The sequence below is a fragment of the Fundulus heteroclitus genome, chromosome 18 (assembly GCF_011125445.2).
Source record: "Fundulus heteroclitus isolate FHET01 chromosome 18, MU-UCD_Fhet_4.1, whole genome shotgun sequence".
Classification (NCBI taxonomy): domain Eukaryota; kingdom Metazoa; phylum Chordata; class Actinopteri; order Cyprinodontiformes; family Fundulidae; genus Fundulus; species Fundulus heteroclitus.
In genome coordinates, this window is record NC_046378.1 from 12,947,148 (window position 1) to 12,971,772 (window position 24,625).

A 24,625-nucleotide genomic window follows, 5' to 3' on the forward strand; every position below is an offset into this window, starting at 1 on the left:
CAGTAAAGGGCCCCATACTTTATAAAAAATTTTGGTCGATCCTTTCAGAAAGTATCTCACTTTTTCCATTTTTAGGAACATCATCATATCGGAAAGCTACATTGATGCCTTAGGTGGAAATTGGGATTTCCATTCTAAAAGTATTCTCCTTCGAGCGATCAGAGTTGCAAAAGCAATACCATTTTCCTTGCTAAAAATCCCAACATCAACCCCAAAAATAGCCATTAAAGGACTAGGTTTTAGATGTAGGCCAAACGCAACGTTCAAAATCCTAAATATAAATTTCCAAAACTCTTCCAGCTTAGAGCACGACCAGAACATATGAGCTAAATCTGCGTTGGTGGCTCTACAGCGATCACACGTTCCATATATTTCAGGGTATATTTTGGCAAGTCTGACTTTACTATAGTGAGTACGGTGGAGAATTTTAAACTGAGTCAGGTTGAGACGTACACATGAAGTAGTCCCATTCACAAGGTTAAGAGCTCTAACCCACGTCTCTTCTGAAATGACAGGCCCTAATTCTTCTTCCCTTTTTGTATTGATGTTGTCTGTTGATAAGCTACTAAATGACATAATTGAGTTATATAAATTAGAGATTTGGCCCTTTAAAGTTATGGGGGTCTTTAGTATAACATCCAATTTTGAATTCTCAGATAATTGAGGAAACGATGGGTTATACATTTGAATAAAGTGGCGGATCTGAAGATATCGGAAAAAAATGGATTTAGGAATAGAGTGTTTGTTGGCTAGATCTGTGAAAGTAGGAAAAGTGTTATCTATAAAAAAAAATTACTGCATGTGGTAAGACCCCTTGTCAGGCCAACTGACAACTTTGCTAGGGCCTGGGACAACACAGTCTTTTTGGGCCCCCCTCTACACCTGCTGCCACCACACACACACACACACGCACGCACGCACGCACGCACGCACGCACGCACGCACGCACGCACGCACGCACGCACACGCACACACACACACACCAAAAAAAGTAAATTTAACTGTATACTTCATGCCCTGGAACTCTCTGTATTTTATACTGGATATTTTTAACCCATCAATTGAATTTAGTGCACTAGTTGATCTTTTCTTCACAAGAGAACAGCAAGCACTGCAGCCAAAATATAGCCTTTTTATACCTGCTGTATATTAGCCAGTCCTTAAGCTTGATGTATCATGAAACTGTTGACCTTTCAGGTTTTGTGACTTTTATTTTAATATTACAATTTAATAATAATAATAATGTTATGTTCATAGTGTTTTTTTTCCTAATCCACCTCTTATACCTTTCAACCCTTATGTAATTTTGTCTGTGTTGTGTGCACCTGCCTGTTGCTTTAATCCTATAATTTTCCCCGTTGTGGGATAAATAAAGCATTAGCTAATGTTATCTTATCTTAAATAACACTTTTTAATATGATATATGTACTGGGTTCTTTCAAGTTCCTAATTACATTTTCTGTGTGGGCTCCAGTAACATATGAACGATAATATCTACTTTGAAAGTTAACATGAACTGCTGCTGAAGATGACCACTTTTATCTACCTGGAGGTTCTCTGGAGGGCCTCAGTCAGTGACGTCAGTCTGTGGGTCTGGGTCTTACGGGCAATGAGAGAAGTTTCGTCTCCTCTCTCCTTTTCTGTCTCTCGACGTTTTCTTGCTCATGATTTTTCACGTGCTTAGATAAATTTGTTGTGTTTCCACTGAATTTAACCGGCTTTTTACAAAACAAACAGCTTGATTTCATTTACGGTATTAAAATAGAGGCAAACGGCGCTTCTGTCCCTCTTCATGTTTTTTCGCTCCTGCATTCTCTCTCTCTCCGAGTCTGAGCAGCAGCAGCGCGGTTGTTTGTGAGAGACAGTTGAGTGGGCGGGCCAGGCTGAGCCTGTGTGCTGATTGGCTGGCGCCGCTGAGCCATGTACGAGAGGGGAGGGGGGGCAGCAGAGTGCCGTGACACAGACTGCTGCTGCAGTCAGCGCGCGTGCACTGACCGACACTCGGACTGACCACTAAAATTGTCAGTTTTGGGCCCCCCCTCTGCCCTGGGCCCGGTACAACTGACGTTTGCCCCCCCCCCCCCCAAACCCCCCCACCCCCGTCGCCGGGCATGCCCCTAATGTCCCATTGTGTAAAGATAACATCAAGATTTGCGGCTGAAGAAAGGTGGTTATTACATATAGGACTTAGCATAGAAAGGTCAGACAATTTAAATGCTTGCTTAAACTGTATCCAAATTCTTAATGTTGAACACACTACTGGACTTGAGGAAAACCGTGATGGGGAGAGAGGGAGTTTTGTTGTTAACAGTGCAGGAAGTGTTGACAGATTACAGAGCTTTGCCTCGTCATTGCACCAACCATGTCTGGAGCCTGAAACCAGTAAAATATTTTTTTGCAGATTCGCTGCAAAAAAAGGGGGTGGGCTTGGGAGAGCAAGCCCACCCCCTTTTCTTGGCCTTTCAAGCAATGCTTTACTAAGTCTTGAAGATTTGCCTCCCCATATAAAACTTGAGAGTAATGCATCAATTGAACGGAAGAAGGATTTTGGTTGAAAATCTGGTATACTATGAAACAAATATAAAAATCTAGGCAACACATTAATTTTGGTGCAGTTGATTTTTCCAGCTAGAGAAAGATAGATAGCATTCCTATCTCTGGAGATCAGATTTTAGTCTTTCCATAATGGGAACCTAGTTGGCTTTAAATAGTTCAGAAAAGGATGGGGTGATATTTATTCCTAAGTACTTAAAACCGGAATGTGATATACACAATGGCAAGTCTGTGTCTGGAATCTGCTTTGCCGAATTGTTGATGGGAAAACACACATTCTTTGAATAGTTGATTTTATAACCTGAAAAACCACCAAAATCCGCCAGAATTTTCAAACGTTTAGATTTGCAGGAATTTCAGGTCTGATAAGAAAATTAAAAGATCATCAGCATACAAGGAGGCTTTATATTCCATCCCCATTCTTGTAATGCCATGTGTGGAAGGTGTTGTTTTAAGTTTAATTGACAGGGAATCAATCGCTAATATGAACAGTAGTGGGCTAAGTGGGCACCCTTGACGCTTACCCCTAGATAAAGGAAAATACTTTGAACATAAATTATTAGTTATTACTTCAGCCTTTGGGGTTGAATACAATAAACAAATCCAAGCCCTAAATTTCGGGCCAAACCCAAATATACCCAGTACCGCAAAAATATATTTCCATTCTACTCTATCGAAAGACTTTTCCGCATCCAGGGAAACCACAACCTCTGGTCTCACCCCCGACGCTGGAGAGTGCACCACATTTAAAAGTCTAAGTATGTTAATGAACGAATGACGTCCTCTCACAAAACCGGTTTGATCATTTGAAATGATATCTGATACTATGGTGTTTACTCGAGAGGCCAGAACATTCGACAGTATCATAATGTCCGCATTTAGTAAGGAAATAGGCCTATAAGAGCTGTAATCCGTTGGGTCTTTACCGGGTTTAAGTAAAACTGTAATGAGGGCTTCTGTGAGACTCTGAGGCAGAGCTTTCTGTTCAAATGAGTACGTAAACATAGTAAGAAGCAAGAGGATCAGTTTTAAGGAAATTTCTTTACAAAATTCGACTGGAAAGCCATCCGGTCCAGGAGACTTTCCGTTGTGCATGTCTTTGATTGAATTCTCCACTTCCTGTCTGCTTAGTGACCTTTCCAAGTTGTCCCTTTGTTCCGGCGTAATTGTTGGAGTATTTAGGGTTCCTAAGAAATTAACCATAGCGGAAGTGTCCTGAGGAAATTCTGAAGTGTATAGCACAGAATAAAATATTTTAAGTATCATTAATTTCCTTGGGATCTATTGTCAGCTGTTGAGGTGTTTTCCTAATTGTTGATATGAGTTGGGCAGACGATTTAGCTTTTATCTGATGAGCAAATATGCTGGTGAAGATTCTCAGTCATCCAGGTCATGGTCATTCCAAAAAAAGTAAGAAACAAAACAACTGGACTTGTTTTTTGTAGTTGAAGATGTTTCGCCTCCTCTCCAGGAAGCTTTCTCAATTAAAAGAGTCTGGAGTAATGTGTAGTAACAAGCTATATACTACTGCCTAACAAAGGCCTTGTAATGGCTTAGATAACATACAAGTTCAACCGAAACAGGTCCACCCCTTAGTAATGGGCGGTCGTTTAAGACATTAAGCCAGCAGATTGAACCGAAACTGGTCCACTCTTCTGTAACAATAAGTCGTTAGGGTTGTTATTGGCCTGGCTTAAAGGAGCGATGTTTTGATCACCCGTATGAGGGTGAGAATTGAGGTGATGATTGGCTGGAATTAATCCTATAGCTGTTTAGTAAGTTTTTGAGAGTTGGAACCTAAGGCCCCCTCTTCTGTTTAAAGCCGGGCTTACACTGTACGAGTTTTTGCTCTTTTTTGGCCGATTCTTCAGTCGTGCGAGCATTTTTTTAATCGGGCCGAATTTCAGCTTGATCGTACAGAGGGGGAAGAGGGGCGACTGGCTTGTCACGACTACCTCCCGATCAGGAATCGGATGGTCGGTTGAAAATAAAACATGTTTGAAATTCAGTCACCCTATCTCTCAGCATCCTGCTGCTCAAGCAGAGCTATGAGGGCCCGCGGGGACGGACGTCGGCTCGCTGGAGGGTTGGGGAGGGCGAGCGTTCCAGTCATTTGTTTCCGTACGCCTCCGCTCGCGGGCCGGGGTGGTCTGCCGTGCCGCGCGCCAGCTGGGGCGTCTTGTCTTTCCTCTCTCCTCTCCGTTCCCCCTGACGCCCGGTGCCTCCTGTGCACTGGTGGGTACCCAACTCTCTCCCTTCTTCCTGAGGGGGCACGACGTACAGTGTGAGCACTCCGGTCGAGTCCGAGCGTCGCGCCGTACAGTGTGAGAACACAGATTGTGAGCGGTGAACTTTTAAACCCCGCGGTTCCGTCGCACAGTTTGAGATATATACAAGTACCACGACTGAAAAACTCGTACAGTGTATGCCCGGGTTAAGGTTGGTTTTTCTCTCTTAAACGTAGATGGCTTCCTTCACACCCCTTTCAACACAGGAGAGCCACCTCGCATGCTCAACACAGGAGAGCCACCTCCTCAGGTCAAGACTCTGCTGTCCACCTACACCTTAAGGACAAAGGACACTCTTTTGAGGACCAAAATGTTCACATTTTGGACAAAGAAGACAGATGGTTTGAAAGGGGTGTGAAGGAAGCTTGCAAGCAGTTTGAGCCAACACTTCTCACTGCAAAAATTTGCTTGCTAAATTTACAGACTGAATTTGCATGCACAGATGGGTTTGTTAACAATCACTGGATTCAACATGAAAATGTTGCAAAATTCCAAAGGGCCATCAAACAGCAAATGTATTTATTTTTTGCCTATAACCATATTTCTTTATTTTGGGGCTATTTTATTAATACAAGATCATTAAATTGATACATGAGTTGGTTTTTTTTCTTTTTGTGCAAACTGAGAGCACCTTAAGAACAATTGTCTCTTTTGTCAGGCCACTAACCAGACCTATTGGTCAGTCACTTTACAATGAATCACACTGAAAAAACAAACATTAAACAAAACTCTGATGGAATAGTGGTAGGGTAAAGAAAATATGTAATATAGAGTTCCCTCACATGTTTTCTCAGTTTTTGAATTTTAGGATTTAATAATGAGATTAACTCCTTGGTAACTTGATCATTTTCCTCCTTGTAACATAGACTGAATAAAAAAAGAATGCACTTCTCGCTAGAAATGTCTAAAATGCATGTACACACATTTGTTTTGCTTTTGATTAATTTAAAAATTCGACTTTGAGTTGACTGTATTTTGTATGTTGAACTTGGCTTAACTAGTAAAACAACTCAACACATCCATGTACAGTATTTAATGCAAACACATGGTGCAACTTAAAATGGACCACAAGTTCTCACAGACAAAAACAATAGACAAGTAGACAAGAACATATTGCTGTTAAAATTTCCAAAGTACTTGAATAAACCAATGATTAAAGGTTAATGTATGGCTTGATAAAAGGTCAATGAAATGTACACTCTCATGAAATTGTGTATTTTCTGGTACCAGCTGTTTGAATTTGTAATAATTTTGGCTGAGCTATAAAACTGAGTAATTGATTGGACTACATCTCAGACAATGTCTTAATCCTACAGTCATAACATGGGTAGTTGATCTTTAAACTTAAAACATTTTTACATTGTTAAATTAAAGACTACCACTGTGGTGTTTTGGAACACAACTCCAATTTAAATTACAGATTTAATTTTAATTATATTAGGTTTTATCTTACAAGTTTCAAATTTTTATTTTCTCTATTAGTAAATTATCATCTGTCTTTAATTGCAGCTTTTAGAGACAAGCAGACCAATAGTACATGTTCCAAAAATAGGGCTACACCATCAGACCTTGTATGTTTTTAGTTTTTTAACTGTGATTCCCCATCTTTGTCTCCTTTTTCCAAGATACTTTTATTTTTACCAAGTTACTGGCTGGATACGTAGAGACATCAAAACACAAGTGCAGAGAAGACAGGGGCACTCTCAGACATGTGTCTCTCCACCATCCTCTTTGAAACTGTAACTCCAGTGAACTCCCCACCATCACAGCATTCATGAGACTGAGAGAAGTAGAGAAACTAAGCTTGACTGAGGGAGAGAGGAGGCAAATTGAGACCCTCTTAAGCACTGCACTTTATAAGGCTGAAATACATCCACTGACAGCCAGCAGTTATTTTGCAAACTTTAGACTGGCTACCTGATGAGAGCAAGGGATGAAAGAGCAGTCCAATTAGGAAGACTAAAATATCTGTAACAACTCAGCTTAGTGCTGCAGCCAGTCATCTTTTGGAAACCAAACAAATTTTATGCTAGTGACTTTTTGCTCATCGAATCTTAAAACTCAATACTGATGATTTTCTGTTAAAAACTTACTGTTTTGAAAAACTCAGTATCGGTTGTGGGGTTAGCTTAGCTAATGATATAGAAGCAGCAACCCAAATTCATTGCTACGAACAAGTTAAACATAGTCCCTCGGAGCTATTGCAAAAAAAAATAGTATCTCTAATTTTGAATAAAATATTTCGAAGACAAAAAAGATAGCAGCCTCCATTGAAACTGCAAATTGGTTAGAGGTTAGGAAAACCACTATATAAATAATATCTAGGCTTTCAGAAAGAATAATTTGAAATTATTATGCATACCATTGCTAGAAATGAAGCTTAAGCGGAAATTCAGACTAAAGAAACTCTATTGCCTACTTCCGTCCAATCACACACTCATCCACCTCCGTCGCAAGCCTAACAGCTTTGAACTGCTCCTCCTCGAAGCCATTCAGCATCCTGGGTTCATCTTAAAAGAACTCGACATCCACGTCTCGGCCTTCTGCCCAGCGGGCAAGCGGGAGCTGCGCCGGTGTCGTGCCAAACTAGGTATCCCCGCCAGGATTTGTATCCCCTGCGTCGGGAGCACGCATTCAGCCTGAAGAACAAATACAGTCAGGGACTCATTTCCAACAAATTATGCGTGCAAATCAAGATGTTTTACTTTTCTTAACAAAATATGTGAATGGTATTATATAGTTTCTTTCAGACATATTGTTCAGAAAGAAACTATATATATATATATATATATATATATATATATATATATATATATATATATATTAGGGCTGGGCAACGATTAAAATATTTAATCGCGATTAATCGCCCTGATTAATCGCGATTAATCGCATTGTATTTACAAACTCCAAGAATGAATTCAAAAGTAGTGTAAAGAGCACTTTTATTTTAATGTTCTGCTGCCATATGAACAAAAGTGTTGTAACATTTGTAGCACTTATTTTATACTGGATATTTTCAATCCATCTATTGAATTTAGTGCACTAGTTGATCTTTTCTTCATAAGAGAACAGCAAGCACTGCAGCCAAAATATGGCCTTTTTTGACCTGCTGTATATTAGCCAGTCCCTAAGCTTGATGTATCATGAAACTGTTGACCTTTTGGGTTTTGTGGTTTTTATTTTATTATTACAATTAAATAATAATAATAATAATAATAATAATGTTATGTTCGTGTTTTTTCGCTAATCCACCTCTTATATATTTCAATCCTTATGTAATTTTGTCTGTGTTGTGTGCACCTGCCTGTTGCTTTAATCCTATAAATTTCCCCGTCGTGGGATAAAAAAAGGATTAGCTAATGTTATCTTATCTTAAATAACACTTTTTAATATATGTACTGGGTTCTTTCAAGGTCTTAATTACATGTTATGTGTGGGCTCCAGTAACATCCATCCATCCATCCATCCATCCATCCATCCATCCATCCACTGATCTACCTGGATGTTCCCTGGAGGACTGAAACGCCTCAGTCAGAGACGTCTGTGGGTCTGTCAGGGCAATGAGAGAAGTTTCGTCTCCTCTCTCCGTTTCTGGGGCTCGACGTTTTCATGTTTTTTCACGTGCTTAGATACATTTGTTGTGTTTCCACTGAAATTAACCGGCTTTTTACAAAACATACAGCTTGATTTCATTTACGGTATTAAAATAAAGCCAAACGGTGCTACTTCCCCTGTTCATGTTTTTCTGCTGCTGCGGTCTCTCTCAGCTGTTTGTGTATTAAGTTTGTGTGAGAGCTGAGTGGGCGGGCCAGGCTGAGCCTGCGTGCTGATTGGCTGGCGCCGCTGAGCCATGTACGAGAGGGGAGGGGGAGCGGGAGAGTGCTTCCGTGACAGCGCGCTGCAGTCAGCCCACGTGCTGACTGACACTGACTGAAAGCATGTGAGCAACATGCGTTAATGCGCGATAAAATAAATATCGCCGTTAATAGTCTAATGAATTAACGCGTTAACTTGCCCAGCCCTAATATATATATATATATATATATCCATTTTCCAAACCGCTTTATCCCTCATGGGGTCGCTGGTGCCTATCTCCAATGTTCACTGGGCGAGAGGCGGGGTACACCCTGGACAGGTCGCCAGTCTGTCGCAGGGCAACACAGAGAGACAAACAGGACAAACAACCATACACACACACTCACACCTAAGGACAATTTAGGGAAGCCAATTAACCTGACAGTCATGTTTTTGGACTGTGGGAGGAAGCCGGAGTACCTGGAGAGAACCCACGCATGCACAGGAAGAACATGCAAACTCCATGCAGAAAGACCCAGGGGTGTACTTGAACCCAGGACCTTCTTGCTGCAAGGCAACAGTGCTACCCACTGCGCCACTGTGCAGCCCAATATATATATATATATATATATATATATATATATATATATATATATATATTATATATTATATATATATTATATATATATATATATATATATATATATATATATATATATATATATATATAGTTTCTTTCTGACCAATATGTCTGGTCAGCACTTCTAACAATAGGCTGCATTGCTTGATATCAATAAAACTTTTAACCTCCTGCATGTCAAGCCTAAATATTTTTAAACATCCTTTTGTAATACAATAAAAATGAAAAGATTTTTTTTTTAACTCCTCATTTAATGTTCTATTTTTTTTTAAAGTTACCTACCTTATTTTCTTAAATTGGTTCTTGGTTTTATTAAAATATTATTAGATCTGATAATTTAAGTTGTAACTTTATTCAATGTTGCTTTGATCACACTTGAAATCCGCTTAATACGATCCAATCGTGCGGGACTATCTGACAAAGAAGGAAGAAGGAAGACAAACAAGTAGGCAGGTATGCAGGATAAGGCTGGACGATAATTCAATAACAATATATATCGTGCTGCACGATAGGAAAAAACAGGGTCGATAAAACTTTGATAGACAGTTTTCCTTCCTTTCAGCCTATCATATTAGTTGATGCTACAGTCACTACTTCCTCTCGACCAATTGTAATCGCGGACCCAGGCACGCCGTCACAAAGCGCCGCCCTCTCAAACCACAACACAGAGCACAAGAATATGTTGCACCAAGTAGCGGCGGAGGAAACGGTCCCAAAACGGGGTTTTACTAGTTCGCCTGTATGACAGAAATAAACCACAGTGATTTGTAAAACTCGCAAGGAACCGGTAAAAACAAAATCTAGTAACGTTACCAACTTGTTTCATCACGTAAGCCCCTCACACCTGTAGCAGCGTGAGCCATTTTAGCCCCGTGCCTCTGTGCGTCATCTTCGGAAAAATCTTATGGAGCTTCTTCCAAAACAAAGCAGGTATAGCAGCTAAACTGGGCTCCCTTCTTTGTGATAAAATGGTATTGGTATATTTATTTTGGTAATTTTACTGGTCACTTTAGTTTATTCTTTGTCAGTATTTAATAACATAACTCAGGTCTCTTAAGTCATTATTCTTTAAAAAATAGATAGACAGTCTAATGACAACATAAAGCTAATATTTTCGTGACACAAGAAAAAATGACCACAGAGCGTTTACTTTGTCTGAACGTGTAATACTGAGCGATCAATCACATTTTAACCGACATAGCAATCCCCTATGATCGCACTAACAAGTGTTACATTATCAGTTTTAACCCACTAACTGAACAATAATGTAACTACACCATTAAGAAAATTAAAACATCTTGATTTGCATGCATGATTTGTTGGAAATGAGGCACAGTTGACTGTATTCGTTCTTCAGGCTGAATGCGCGCTCCCGACGCAGGGGATACAAATCCTGGCGGGGATACCTAGTTTGGCACGACAACTGTCTGGTTTGCACTCTGATGACTGGATTCAAGGAGTCCGTCTTGCCGCATATCCATCCTCTCCGACCTCTGTATTCGCTCCAGGATACATTGCCAATGTTGATCTGGACTCGCTCTCAGCTGGGCTCCTTCCGCCTGTGGCTTCTCATTCTGTCACCCAACCTCTGTTTTCTGTCAGCTCCGATTCTGGCGCAATGAACTTGCAAATCCTCCGCTTCCTCGTCAAGCGACGCAGACGCCGTCCCATCTCTGACTCAGTTCCGGTCCCACTTCTCTTCGTAGCACGCTGGGGTCTTTCTTCAGCGATTCCGTGGTGCTGGCTTTCGGCCTCCGGATCCGCCATCTCACCGCGGGACCTTCTCTGGTTTCGATCAGCTTCCAGGGGCCCACCTTCCCATGTTCCTGCCGCAACTTTTCAACCAGATCTCCTCTCTCATGCCCGCTCCAAGCAGCTCAGGGTAACATGTATCCACTCATGTTTTCATGTACATATTTTTCCATTGCATGCGTTTCGCTCATCATCCTCCTAAACTGCCCATCTATTCAGGCAGAACGTATTCATCCATTCTGTTTGTTTTTGTTTTTTTCTTCTTCTCATGCTTTTGGCGGCTGGCAACGGGCTCGTAGTAGCATTACTGCCACCTACTGGTTGGAGTATTATTTGTGATGGTCTATTTCATGTCTTTGTATCTCATTGATTCATTCATTAACCTTTTCCTTAATTCTTTCAAACACTCTTCATACATCTACTCTTCATTTCATAATTATATCATTCTAATTTAACTCATTGTTCAAATTCTACAGTAATTACTCCTGCCATAGTATGCTTCGATTTTTAAGTGTAAATTAAGTTATGTAGGCTCAAATCTTAGCCTTGTTATCGCTCAGGAGGAGCTCAGTCATTCTCAGAGTGGCTCAGAGTAGAGCCACTGCTCCTCCACGTCGAGAGGAGCCAGTTGAGGTGGCTCGGGCATCTGGTAAGGATGCCTCCCGGACGCCTCCCTGGTGAGGTGTTCCAGGCATGTCCCACTGGGAGGAGACCCAGGGGAAGACCCAGGACACGCTGGAGGGACTATGTTTCTAGGCTGGCCAGGGAACACCTTGGTGTTCCCCCGGAGGAGCTGGCCCACGTGGCTGTGGAGAGGGACGTCTGGGCTTTCCTACTGAAGCTGCTACCCCTGCGACCCAATCCCGGATAAGCGGAAGACGATGGATGGATGGATGGATGGATGGATGGATGGATGGATGGATGGATGGATGGAAGCATGTACATAGTAAATTGAATTGGCCCGAGGACTGAACCCTTGGGTACTCCACAAGTGAGTTTGAAGAAGATTTTGTTATTAACATGAACTAACTGGAATCTGTCAGACAGATAAGACTTAAACCAGCCTAATGCTTTCCCCTTAATCCCTACAGTATGTTCAAGTCTTTATATGAGAATGTCATGATCAACTGTATCAAATGCAGCACTGAGATCTAACAGGACTAGTACAGACACAAGTCAATTATCTGAGGTCATGAAAACATCATTAGTGACCTTCACCAGAGCTGTTTCTGTGCTATGATGAGCTCTGAAGTCTGGCTGAAACTCTTCAAATAGGTAATTACTTTGAAAGTGCTCACGTACTTGATTAGCAACTACTATCTCAAGAATTTTAGATAAGAAAAGAAGATTAAATATAGGTCTGTAATTTATTAAGTCATCTTGATCAAGAGATGGTTTCTTAAGGAAAGGTTTAATAATAGCTACATTATTCAAAGGGAATATCTCCTTAAATAACTTGGTTGAGGTTGGGTCTAACATACAATTAGAAGGTTTAGATTAAGCTAAACTTTTAGATTGCTCAGGAAAAAAATTCACACATTGATCATAGCTATTAGCTGTACATGGAGGACATGTTTACATTGTCACATTTATGATACTCAGCGACTTCTGTAATAGTTATTATGCGCTTAACTGCAAGGTTGTTTGTAATTCATCTAGCACACCTCTTGATGGTGCGCCATTGTGAACATCTTATACACTGGGGCTTCAATGAATAAAATTTGTCTAGACCCAAAAAAATATGTAACCTTTTTGATAGTTTACTTTACACATACTATATGATTTGTTTTATAGTTAAGACCATTTTACATATTTATGGGAAATGAAGGTGGTACATCTAGTTTGCAGGCGAGTGACAAAAACCAAAGGGCTTAATGAAACAAATAACTTGTATCAGTGTCATTCTGTAGGGGAATTGGTGGGCAATACCGCAAATTTTTAATCGATCTGATAGCAAGTAAATACAGGGTCAGTATCACGAATATCAATACCGATACTGTCAGGGTACTCTGTTTTCCGTGCTCTAATTCTGCTCCACAGGTGGTTCTAGTTGGCTGGGGGGCGTGGCCCAAACCTGCGGCTCGTTCTGAGTGGCTTCCTCTGGCTTCTTAAGGAGAGCTCAGACATATGGAAGACGCCAGAGCCTTAACCCAGTCGTGTTTTTGGATTACTCACCAGCCTCGACATCTCGCTCGAAGAACCAGTACCTCAAGAATCCCGACTCTCAGATGTTGCTCTGGCACTCCCCTCATACCCCCTTAGTGTCAGGGAAGGGGCCTGAGACCCCTTCCCTGGATTCCGCTGGTTCACTCACTCTGGTCATCCCATCTGTCCCTCCTGTCTGCTGTGGTGTGCTCCGGATCCCTCACCAGCTTACCATCGTCCCGCCCTCCAGCTGCTAGCCACCGTTCATCCATCGAGAGCTCTGGTCTCGGAGTTTCCCCGACACTACTCTCCCGGTTAGGTTTAACTCGACTAAATGGTAAGTGGCATGGCTTCTGGGCTAAACACTTGAAAACCATGACAGATACTACTTTATATTTAAGCTTAATATATGATGAAACTGTTAACATTTTGGTGTCTTGTGATTTTTTTACTTTTTTATTACAATTGGATAATAATAATAATAATAATAATAATAATAATAATAATAATAATAATAATAATAATGTTCTGTTCATAGTGTTTTTTTTCTAATCCACCTCTTATGATATGATATCTTTCAATACTTATGTAATTTTGTTTGGGTTGTATGCACTTGCCTGTTGTTTTAAATCTAAATTTCCCCGTCGTGGGATAAATAAAGGATTATCTAATGTTAGCTTATGTTAGAAAACACTTTTTAATGGGATAAATGTACTGGGTTCTTTCAAGGTCTTAATTACACTTTCTGGGTGGGCTCCAGTAACATATGACATATAATGTCTACTTTGAAAGTTAATATGAGCTGCTGCTGAAGGTGAACACTCTTATCTACCTGGATATTCTCTGGAGGACTGAAATGCCTCTGTCAATGACATCTGTCTGTGGGTCGAGGGTCTATCGGGGCCAACCAATGAGCAAAGTTTCGTCTCCTCTTTCCGTTTCTACAGCTCGACTTTTTCTTGCTCGTTGTTTTTCATGTGCTTATATAAATTTGTTGTGTTTCCACTGTATTTAACTGCCTTTTTACAAACCATACAGACTGCTGTTGTTTCATTTACAGCATTAAAATAGAGCCAGACGGAGCTTCTTTTCCTCTTCTCCATATTTTCTGCTCCGGCGGTCTCTCTCTCCCCGAGTCTGTGTGATTCTTGTGTGTCGGGTGTAAAGAGAGCTGAATGGGCGGGAGAGGCTGAGCCTGCATGCTGATTGGCTGTCGCCGCTGAGTCACCTGATGGTGCAAGCTGGTGACGAGAGGGGAGGGAGAGCAGCAAAGTGCTGTGACACAGACGGGGAGACTGGTGAATCTGCTGCAGTCAGTGCATGCGGGAGAGAATAAAAAGTATTGATCTTTTTAAACGAGTATTGTTCAATATCAATACCAGCATATTATCAATATTATCAATACTAGGATAGATCTGCCCACCTCTAGAAAAAACACGTTGCCATTCTGTGTTCTCCAGTTAGCGCATGAGAAAAGAGGCTATTTGAATATTGGTGAGAGCCCTGTTGTCAGAGGTTAACCACAAACGAGTACATACCTCGAAGACGTCGGAGTTGGTTGTAGGAAAGGTTCTGTTGAAGAGCTTCCCAAACTTTTAGAACTATTCTGGTAAGTTAGCTCAGCTCAATTAGCACTGTTGCGGTTCAATGCGTATAGAAAAAAATAAATAACCAGTCAGAATAGTCGTGAATGTTGCTTAACGATGTTTGAAATGTGTTTTGACAGTATTATGAAGATTTGACGGTTCATAATTGATTACTTTTTTTCTTTCCCATGCTGCTAATTCATGGGAAAGAACACGGTGCTGTCTGTGCCATGTGAAGAACTGCTGTTGTTATCCAGGACTTCATTGCTGTTCTGGAGGCCTTCTGAAGGTCAGGACATAGACACAATGATGTTTCCCGTACTAGGAGGGTGGTAGAAAAAAAACTAAAGGAAATTCACCTGAGAGCCACCTTATTCATTATTTTTGCTACTTTCTTCACCTGCAACTCAGGTTGTTTTTTGTTATTGGGCCCAAGTTACGCAAACATTTAAACTGAAATAAGAACTGAAGGTGGTACCACATACATACATACATACATACATACATACATACATACATACGTACATACGTACATACATACACATATATATATATTTTTTTTCCTTTTCCAAATCGTTTTGGTATATTGGAATATTTTCTTTGGTTGCTTGTTGTCCACATCCATTTTGGTTGTTTATATTATTTTGTGGTATACTTGAGTTTTTTATTTTACTTAATGATATTCCTGTAAAACAAAAGGGGTAAATGAAACTGAACAGGAAATTCATATAAAGATATTTTTTTTCATAGATCTGTGGTCCTGTGTCTTTTGTGGGTTGGAGGTCTTAATCAATCTCTTACAGAGCCTTCTGCTGCCAATCTCCTTTCCAAACCTAGTAGACCAGTGAGCATGAATCTGAGTAATTCCGAACTGAAGGATCCTAGGGTTAAGATTATTGATACAAGCCTAGATACGGATACTGTAGATATTATACCCAGGGTCAGCAGTATACATTTCTTTTGTAAGAGGTTGGGACACACATCCAGGTTACATACAGTATGACAAAAAACACAACAAAACGCTAGAACAAGCTTTTTTTAATCTTCAATATCTAAAAATATTTCTTCCATATATAATATATTTTTTTGGCCAAACTTGTAAAGAACTGTTTAGGAAGGCCTAAACAAGGCCTAAAACTACTAGATGTAAATCGCAGACTGACTATATTAGGCTAAGTGCTGGTAACCTCTGGCCTATCACTGACTGACTGACTACATATGGACAAAAGAAGAAAAGAGGAAATGACGTTTATGGACTATTTCAACATGTAATGTCTCATTCAGTGTTCTGATATAATGTGTATCTTAGCATATGGTGTTGGATGTGTAATTATTACTGTGTAATGATGTAATAATTAGGGGCCGGAATGTGATGGATAGGCGTAGTTTTGATCACGTGGTGTCAACAGTGATTTGTAAGATCACCTGTTTTGCTCACCTGGGGAGTCAGTGAGTGGGTGATGGGGGATGTCTATTTTTTGCTGATTGCTTTAAGCTTTGGATGTTTTTTGTTCTCTTTTTGCCTTTGATCACAGCTTGAACCTGTGGATTTGTTTTTATGCTGCATTGCAACTGCTGTTTTGAAGATCAACAACAATAAAAGGATCTTAACTGCAGATTGGACTGAAGTTTTGAATAGCGAACGCGTCAACAAGAATTCCCCAATTCAGCCGCTCGGCGACTCAGTTTGTTTGACTGTCGCCAATAGGTTACATTCTCTAATTTAGTTTCTTAGTTGCAGCATCGAAGAAAGATAAAAAACACAGCAGTTTCGAAAAACCTTGCCAAAACACTGTCTTTTCAAACCCTGGAAAAGTTTCTGTGTCTTTACAATTTTATTCCTATCTAATTTGTGTCAATGTTAAACTCTATAAAGATGATTTTAAAAAGCTGAGTTTTAAAATAATATCAAAAGCAGATAAAGTGACAGACTGTAATGGATAACAAATATTGCTAACCTATAAACAATCAAATCATCTCCCACTGCATGCTTTCTTTCATCCTTTCTTAATTTAACACCAGTGGCAGAGCAAATTATCAGTCTTTAATTTATTCACACTGTTTCAGCCAATAGCCAGTCTGAGAATGTTAACTCCCCTTAAAGCATAAATGTTTTAGTTTTTTTTAACACTTTTCATTAATCTTTTAATACACCTAAGTAAACACATAACCAAAACCATTCTATTTGACTTTAATTTTCATGAATATAACACATTTAATTGGGAAACATGTCTCAGAAATTGTAATTTCATCTGCACAAGCACAGTTTTTAATGTACTGCGATTACTATGTCCAATAAGAGATGATCAATAACAAGCGAATATCTTTTTTTGCTTTAGAAAACTTTATTAAATGGCTTCATTAAACCATCCAAGTCATATCCCTTATGCAATCATTTGCCAATTAATTGTGTAAATAAATTAATCATAATTGCAGCAAAAGATAGATAGAGTGTGTATGAAGGTACAACATAATGGTTGGAAAATACATGAGGGAGAGAAAGAAAGACAGGAAGAGAAAGAATTAGATTCTTAGAGAGATGGCAGCTAAATGAAGCCATCGAATGTGGAGCAAATGGAGAATGGCTTCAGACACAAGGTAATTATTTCCTGGCTGGTGGAATAGAAAGAGCAAAGGCTCCTTCATTAACTGGCTATTCATTAATGATGGATAGAGGGATGGGCACACATACGGTGGAGTTCACAAGCATGAGTGCTCATGACTTGTGCATACCACGTCTGATGCTCAATTCCAGCATTCATGCACCTCATGTAGATTCACAACTCTTAATCATCTTAAAATATTGTTTTAAAATTACCAGTGAGCCTATGATTTGTGATTAGGTTCTCCAGACATGAAAAATATGTAATTTTCTTCTACCACTAATGAAGATCAATATCTTCCTAGGTCAGTTTTAAGGTTATGTAATTAAAAAATTGAGTTAGGTGAGGATTTGTGTCTTCTTTTTCAGTTTGAAAGGTACATGTTAGATTTTAGGTTACTGAGTTTGTCTTTGTTGCTGAGGGTTAATGAGACTATCAGAGCTCTACAAGCAGCAACATGTATTAGAGAGCTGTTATACTTTCCCACAAATAACCAGATGGAGAACTGGGTTTCATATTAGCAATTTGCATGTCATAAAGTGGAAATAAAAGCTTACAGGCAGTTCTTGTTATAATGCCATGTTTTTTGTGATGTAAAGAAAGTGAACCTAGATAAATTATTTCAGAACTGTGTCCTCTGTTAATATTACCTATAACCTATACAACAGAGTTGCAAAAATAAACACATATTTAAGGCAGGAAAATAAAGTGTGAAAACCCAGTTATATTTTTTTTAAATAAAATGAGCAATAAGCAAATTTTCACTTCTAAGTGGGCTGTTGAATACTGACTATAGACCAAAACAAGACACGTGACAAGCCACACCTCTCTCTACCTCCACTCCAGCTGCAACCCAGCCTGCCACCCCCTTTTCCTCTCCCCTTCTCACCCGACACCTCAGAAGCAAACACCCTGTGAGCTGTGTGTTTTCTGCCCTCAGAGGGTCAACACCTACCTTCTTCCAAGACACAGTTTAGGGACCAGAAGGTACATCTTATTATTTTCCATAAAAATGCTTGATTAATATAACAACTAATGATATTTTCCATAACAACGTATGGCACGTACGCGTGGTTGGCCCGGTTATGTAAACAAAATACTGGAGAACAACACAGAGAGATGTGTGATGTCATACCATAGTACATCTAAAAAAGATACCTTTAGTTCCTCACACACAATGTTTTAGTTCTTTCTATCTGAAATAATGAAATTGATTTAAAGCTCCTTTAATAATCTCACAATAGTTTTGTCGAATTTTAGAATAATTCTCCAGACAGACATGGTATAACTGAGTAAGGTTTGCAGGCTACCTGTATGGAGGGACAACTCTGACTTGTTAAGAATCAGCACAAAAATAAATGCTCAGTAAATAAATAAGCATAAAATAAAAATAAAAAATACAGTTAATAAATGTAGGCAATAATTAAATTATAAAATGAGACAATTGTATATATCTCTTCTAATTAACTCTTTTCTTTATTTATTGTCTTGTATAATTTTCTGCTTTATTTATTACACATTTTTTAAATGTATTTATATGTATGTTTTAATATTTTTGTCTGTTTTATTCTTAGTTTTTTCCCCTATTTATTTATTCAATGCTATTTATTTCTGTCTGTCCTTTTTTACATTTATGTATGTATTTCTGCCTTATTATGCAAATGAGGAAGGGCTGTGTCTTAAGGGAACACTTCTGCCTACATAACACCAGCAACAGTCACAACAAAGATGGCTACCTAAGTTATCAGTCAGCTGAGGCATTTAGCAACTTTATTTGAAACCATAATTCCTGACTTCACTATTTGTCATGTGGACACTGACAGAACATGTGTTTCAGTTAATGGCACATATGACAGTTGCCGTACCAAACTAGAGAGAAATTGTATCCCTTGCATTATTAGCATGCCTTTGGCAGGAAGAGCAGAACCAGTTGACTCTCTCTCATCTCCAACCAACTGGATGTTTCCAACCAACCTACCTATGTGTTTATGATGTTTTTATGTTTTCATGATATAAAGCACTTTGAGCCGTCTTGCTGCTATACAAATTAACTTTACTTGACTAGAGATGTTTAACTTTTGTTGAAAAGTGAAAAGAAAATGTTGTCACCACATCGTTTAGTTAGTGGGTTACAGCAGAAAAATGACACTTATCACTCTCACGTGGTATCATACGTGATTATTTCAACATACTGTTATGGATTATGAGATAACAGAGGCTGTGCTGGCGGAAGACAGTTACAAGGGAAATTAACCTAAGTACATTTGGCATGCAAAAACACATGGACATTTATCTTCCCTGAAGCCAAGCTCTCAGTCTAATGGTGTTGTGGATTCCGGAAGACAACATGGGGCAATCGACCAATCCTGAGTAGGCTTTGGTCATCCATATAAGCTGACATGGCTGAGAGTTGGACACTCACTGGCATCCGGAAACCTACCCGTCTCGCATTGGTGTGTATGAGAGTTCAGGACTGAAGCTGTAAATATCCCTCTGTCTTTTAGACTAAATGTTAAATATTCTAATTCAAGAGTCTTTTTATTACTACAGAAGTCTACAAATTGAGAACACCACATTATTCAGGCACCTGGGAGGACCACAACTGGTCAATTCTTAATAGAACGTTTGCTTGACATAAGGATAATCATGTCTATTTAATCTCAATTCATATAAATCTTAAAGCTCAATATACCACCTTCTCAACAACTAAATGACTCTGTGATTGTTTTCAGATGTCTGACGAAAATAGTATTTATGCTGATTGTCGCACATCTCCAGAGGTTCTGTCTACTGAAACCAAAAATCCCCATTCCCTAATTACATCCCTGAAAACTGTTGTATGCTCCATTGTAAAACACATTTTTATTCTAGATAGATCCACATGAAGGGATCATATGAAACAGATCTCAAATGCGATAAAATAAACACAGTAATAAAGTTATTTTCTTTCAATCAAGAAGTAGGTAGGAAACTAGCTAAGTGTCTTTCAAAGTATAACAATGGATAAGGAGTTTTAAAAAACAATTATATTTACAGTGGCACAGGAGTTAGAGAGGTTGTCCTTTAAACAGCACGTTGTCAGTTCAATCCCCCATCCAACCGTCCCAGTTGTTGTGTCCTTAGTCAAGACACTTCACCTGCATTGCCTGCTGGCAGTAGTCAGAGTCTGGTGCCGCTGATGTATGGCAGCCTCTCTTCTGTCAGTTTGACACAGGGCGGCTGTGGCTACAATGTATCTTGTCAGGGTGTGTGTGTGAATGGCTGTATGACTAAGTGTGAAGTAAAGTGCTTTGGGTGTGTCGGAAATTGATAAGGCAAGGCAAATTTATTTATATAGCACAATTCAGTACAGAGACGATGCAAAGTGCTTTACATGATTCCATCCATCCATCCATCCAAATTCTTCCGCTTATCCAGGGTCAGGTCGCAGGGTAGCAGCTTCAGTAGGGAGACCCAGAGGTCCCTCTCCCCAGCCACTTGGGCCAGCTCCTCCGGGGGAATCCCAAGGCGTTCCCAGGCCAGCCGAGAAACATAGTCTCTCCAGCGTGTCCTGGGTCTTCCCCTGGGTCTCCTCCCGGTGGGACGTGCCCGGAACACCTCACCAGGGAGGCGTCCAGGAGGCATCCTAACCAGATGCCCGAGCCACCTCAACTTGCTCCTCTCGACGTGGAGGAGCAGCAGCTCTACTCTGAGTCCTCCCTGGATGACTGAGCTCCTCACCCTATCTCTAAGGGAGAGCCCAGACACACTACGGAGAAAACTCATTTCGGCCACTTGTATCCGGGATCTCGTTCTTTCGGTCACGACCCAAAGCTCGTGACCATAGATGAAGGTAGGAACATAGATCAACCGGTAAATCGAGAGCTTTGCATTTTGGCTCAGCTCTCTCTTCACCTGCTGTACCGATGTTCACGGATCGGTAAAGCGCCCACTTCACAGCAGACGCCGCACCAATCTGTCTATCTCCCGCTCCATCTTCCCCTCATTCATGAACAAGACCCCAAGATACTTAAACTCCTCCATTAGGGGTAGCACATCCTCCCCAACCCGGAGAAGGCACTTACCCTTTTCCGGCTCAAGACCATGGTCTCAGATTTGGAGGCACTGATTCTCATCCTGGCTGCTTCGCACTCGGCTGCGAACCGCTCTAGTGAGAGCTGTAGATCACACCCTGATAAAGCCAATAGGACCACGTCATCCACGAATAGCAGAGACGCAATCCTAAGGCCACCAAAACGGATCCCCTCAGCACCTTGGCTGCGCCTAGAAATTTTGTCCAAAAAGTTGTGAACAGAATCGGTGACAAAGGGCAACCTTGGCGGAGTCCAACTCTCACCAGAAACGAGTCAGACTTACTGCTGGCAATACGGACCAGACTCTAGCACCGGTCATACAGAGACCTGACAGCCCTTATTAAAGGGCCCGGTACTCCATACTCCCCGAGTACCCCCAACAGGATCCCTCGAGGGACACGGTCAAATGCCTTCTCCAGATCCACAAAACACATGTAGACTGGTTGGGCAAACTTCCATGCCCCCTCCAGGATCCTGCCGAGGGTGTAGAGCTGATCCAGTGTTCCATGGCCAGGACGAAAACCACACTGCTCTTCCTGAATCTGAGATTCGACTATCCGACGGACTTTCCAGAACCCTGGAATAGACCTTACCAGGGAGGCTTAAGAGTGTGATTCCTCTGTAATTGGAACACACCCTCCGGTCCCCCTTTTTAAATAGGGGGACCACCACCCCAGTCTGCCAATCAGTGGCGGCTTGCCCATAGGGGGCGCTCGGGCGCTGCCCTCCCTAGATGTGGAGGAGAAAAGTCTAAATATATGTAAGGAACGGAGACTGGACCCAGTAAACAACCAAGACAAGGTCAGTGACGCTTTCAAGTGTTTATTTAATGGCGGTCGCACGGCAACCCGAGCGGCTCACGTCTGCAGGAACCCTGGAGGCAGAGCAGCTGGTTAATGACCAGGAAATGCTGGCGTTTGATGGACAGAGGAGTAGGCACTAACCTGGAGAGTCGGGTAATCCGAGCGCCGGCTAGTAACGAGGAAGCGGGGCAGAGAAACGGGGGTCCGGGGAAGGAGCCGAGGGGTTAGAAGTCCAGAGAGGGTCCAGAGACGGATCCAGAGCGGGTCGGGGTCCAGTCCAGGTCCTTAATCCGGCTGAGTTCAGAGGTTCACAGGGGTTAGTCAGATGCGGTTACTCACAAACAGATCGGGGTCGGGCAACAGGCAGGCAGTCCAGTTCCGGTGGAATCCGAAATCCTGAGAAGGTCCGAGGGATAGTCCAGAGCGGGTCGGGGTCCAGTCCAGGTCCTTAGTCCGGCTGAGTTCAGAGGCACACAGGGGTTAGACAGATGCGGTTACTCACAAACAGATCGGGGTCGGGCAACAGGCAGGCAGTCCAGATCCAGAGGTCCAGGATGAGTCCAGTCCGATGCAGAGGACCACGGGCTGATCGGTGGGAGTCCAGACCGGCAACAGAGCTTGAAAAGGGGTTAGGCAGACTCAGAGACAAAAAACAGATCAGGTCGGGCAACAAACAGGCAGGCAGGCAGATAATAGAGAATGCTGGATAGTCTCACCGAGGTGGCACAAGACGTTCTGGCACTTTTGCTTGGACAGAAGGCTGATTAAATGGAGCTGGAGACAGGTGGATCAGATGAAGGCTGATTGAGGATTGGGCAGAATTTGGGCAGGTGTGTAGGGTGGATGATCAGCCCAGCAAAAGTACTGAGATCATTACAGAACCCCCCCCTCAAGGGCGGATTCCAGACGCCCTCCTGGGCTGGTCGGGCCGGGCCTTGTGGAACTCCCGGATGAGGGACTTGTCCAGGACAAAGCGGGAAGGGATCCAGGACCGTTCCTCCGGCCCATAACCCTCCCAGTCAACAAGGTACTGGATGCCCCTGCCCCACCTCCTGGATCTCAGGATGCGCCTCACTGTGTATGCGGGTCCTCCATCGATCAGACGGGTGGGAGGAGGGGGTCTGGAGGTGGGCACGAACCTTGAGACCTTAACAGGCCTAACTCGAGAGACGTGAAACGTGGGGTGTATCTTCATGGCCTGAGGCAGGCGGAGACGGACGGCCACCGGGTTCACCACCTTTGAGATAGGGAAGGGCCCGATAAAGCGAGGTGCCAGCTTCCTGCTGTCTACCTTCAAGGGCAGGTCCTTAGTGGAGAGCCAAACCCTCTCACCAGGCTGGTAACACGGGGCTGGGACCCGCCGACGGTTGGCCGCTCGGGCCTGTGCCTGGGTTGCGTTGAGGATCGCTCTTCTTGCCCTTCTCCAAGCACGATGGCACCTCAAGGCAGACAGGTGGGCTGATGGAACCCTTGACTCCCTCTCCTCAATGGTAAACACTGGTGGCTGGAACCCATATACCACATAGAAGGGGGAGAGGCCGGTAGAACTGGAAGGCGTGGCGTTGATGGCATGTTCCACCCAGGAAAGGTTCTGTGCCCACTTGGTGGAATCAGACTCGCAAAGGAGGCGGAGTTTGGTTTCCACCTCCTGGTTAACCCTCTCTGACTGACCATCGGTCTGAGGGTGAAACCCAGATGAGAGGCTGACAGAGATCCCCAACATGGAGCAAAACTCCTGCCAGTAACGTGACACGAACTGGGGACCCCTGTCAGAAACTATGTCAGCTGGCAGGCCGTGCAGACGGAAAACCTCTCTGGCCAGAATATTACCCATCTCCTTGGCTGATGGGAGTTTGGGAAGGGGAACCAAGTGGACCATCTTCGAAAATCGGTCCACGATTGTAAGAATGACTGAGTGACCCTCGGAAACTGGGAGGCCAGTGATGAAGTCCATGGCTAGGCTGGACCAGGGTCGGGAAGGCACAGGGAGAGGGCGGAGAAGGCCAGAGGGGGGCCGCCGGGAGACCTTGGCCTGGTTACACTGTACGCAGGCCGCAACAAACTCCTTGACGTCCGCTATCAAGGTGGGCCACCAGAACTGGGACCGGATGATTTTGATGGACTTTGTGACTCCTGGGTGGCAGAACAGACGGGAGCAGTGGCAGAAATCCAGGACCTTCTTAATTAGGGGTTCTGGGACGTACAGTTTGTTATTGGGACAGGCTTTGGGGATTAGCGCTCTGTCCTTGAACCTTCTTACCTCTTCCTCCAGAGCAAGCCTAGTGACAGAGCATCTGACGCTTTCAGGCAGGATGTACCCCTGTTCCTCATTGGGGTCCTTCTCCCCAGCTTCAAACATCCGGGACAGGGCATCTGGTTTAGTGTTT

General features: G+C 42.1%; 1 long non-coding RNA gene across 1 annotated transcript; it reads right to left on the reverse strand.

Moving 5' to 3' along the window:
* Positions 1 to 22,241: 22,241 nt before the first annotated feature.
* Positions 22,242 to 23,003, reverse strand: LOC118566804. Its single transcript, XR_004933299.1, has 2 exons — positions 22,955 to 23,003; positions 22,242 to 22,855 (listed from the first exon to the last, which is right to left on the reverse strand). It is a non-coding gene; the product is annotated as an uncharacterized LOC118566804 (long non-coding RNA).
* Between the last annotated feature and the right edge of the window lie 1,622 nt (positions 23,004 to 24,625).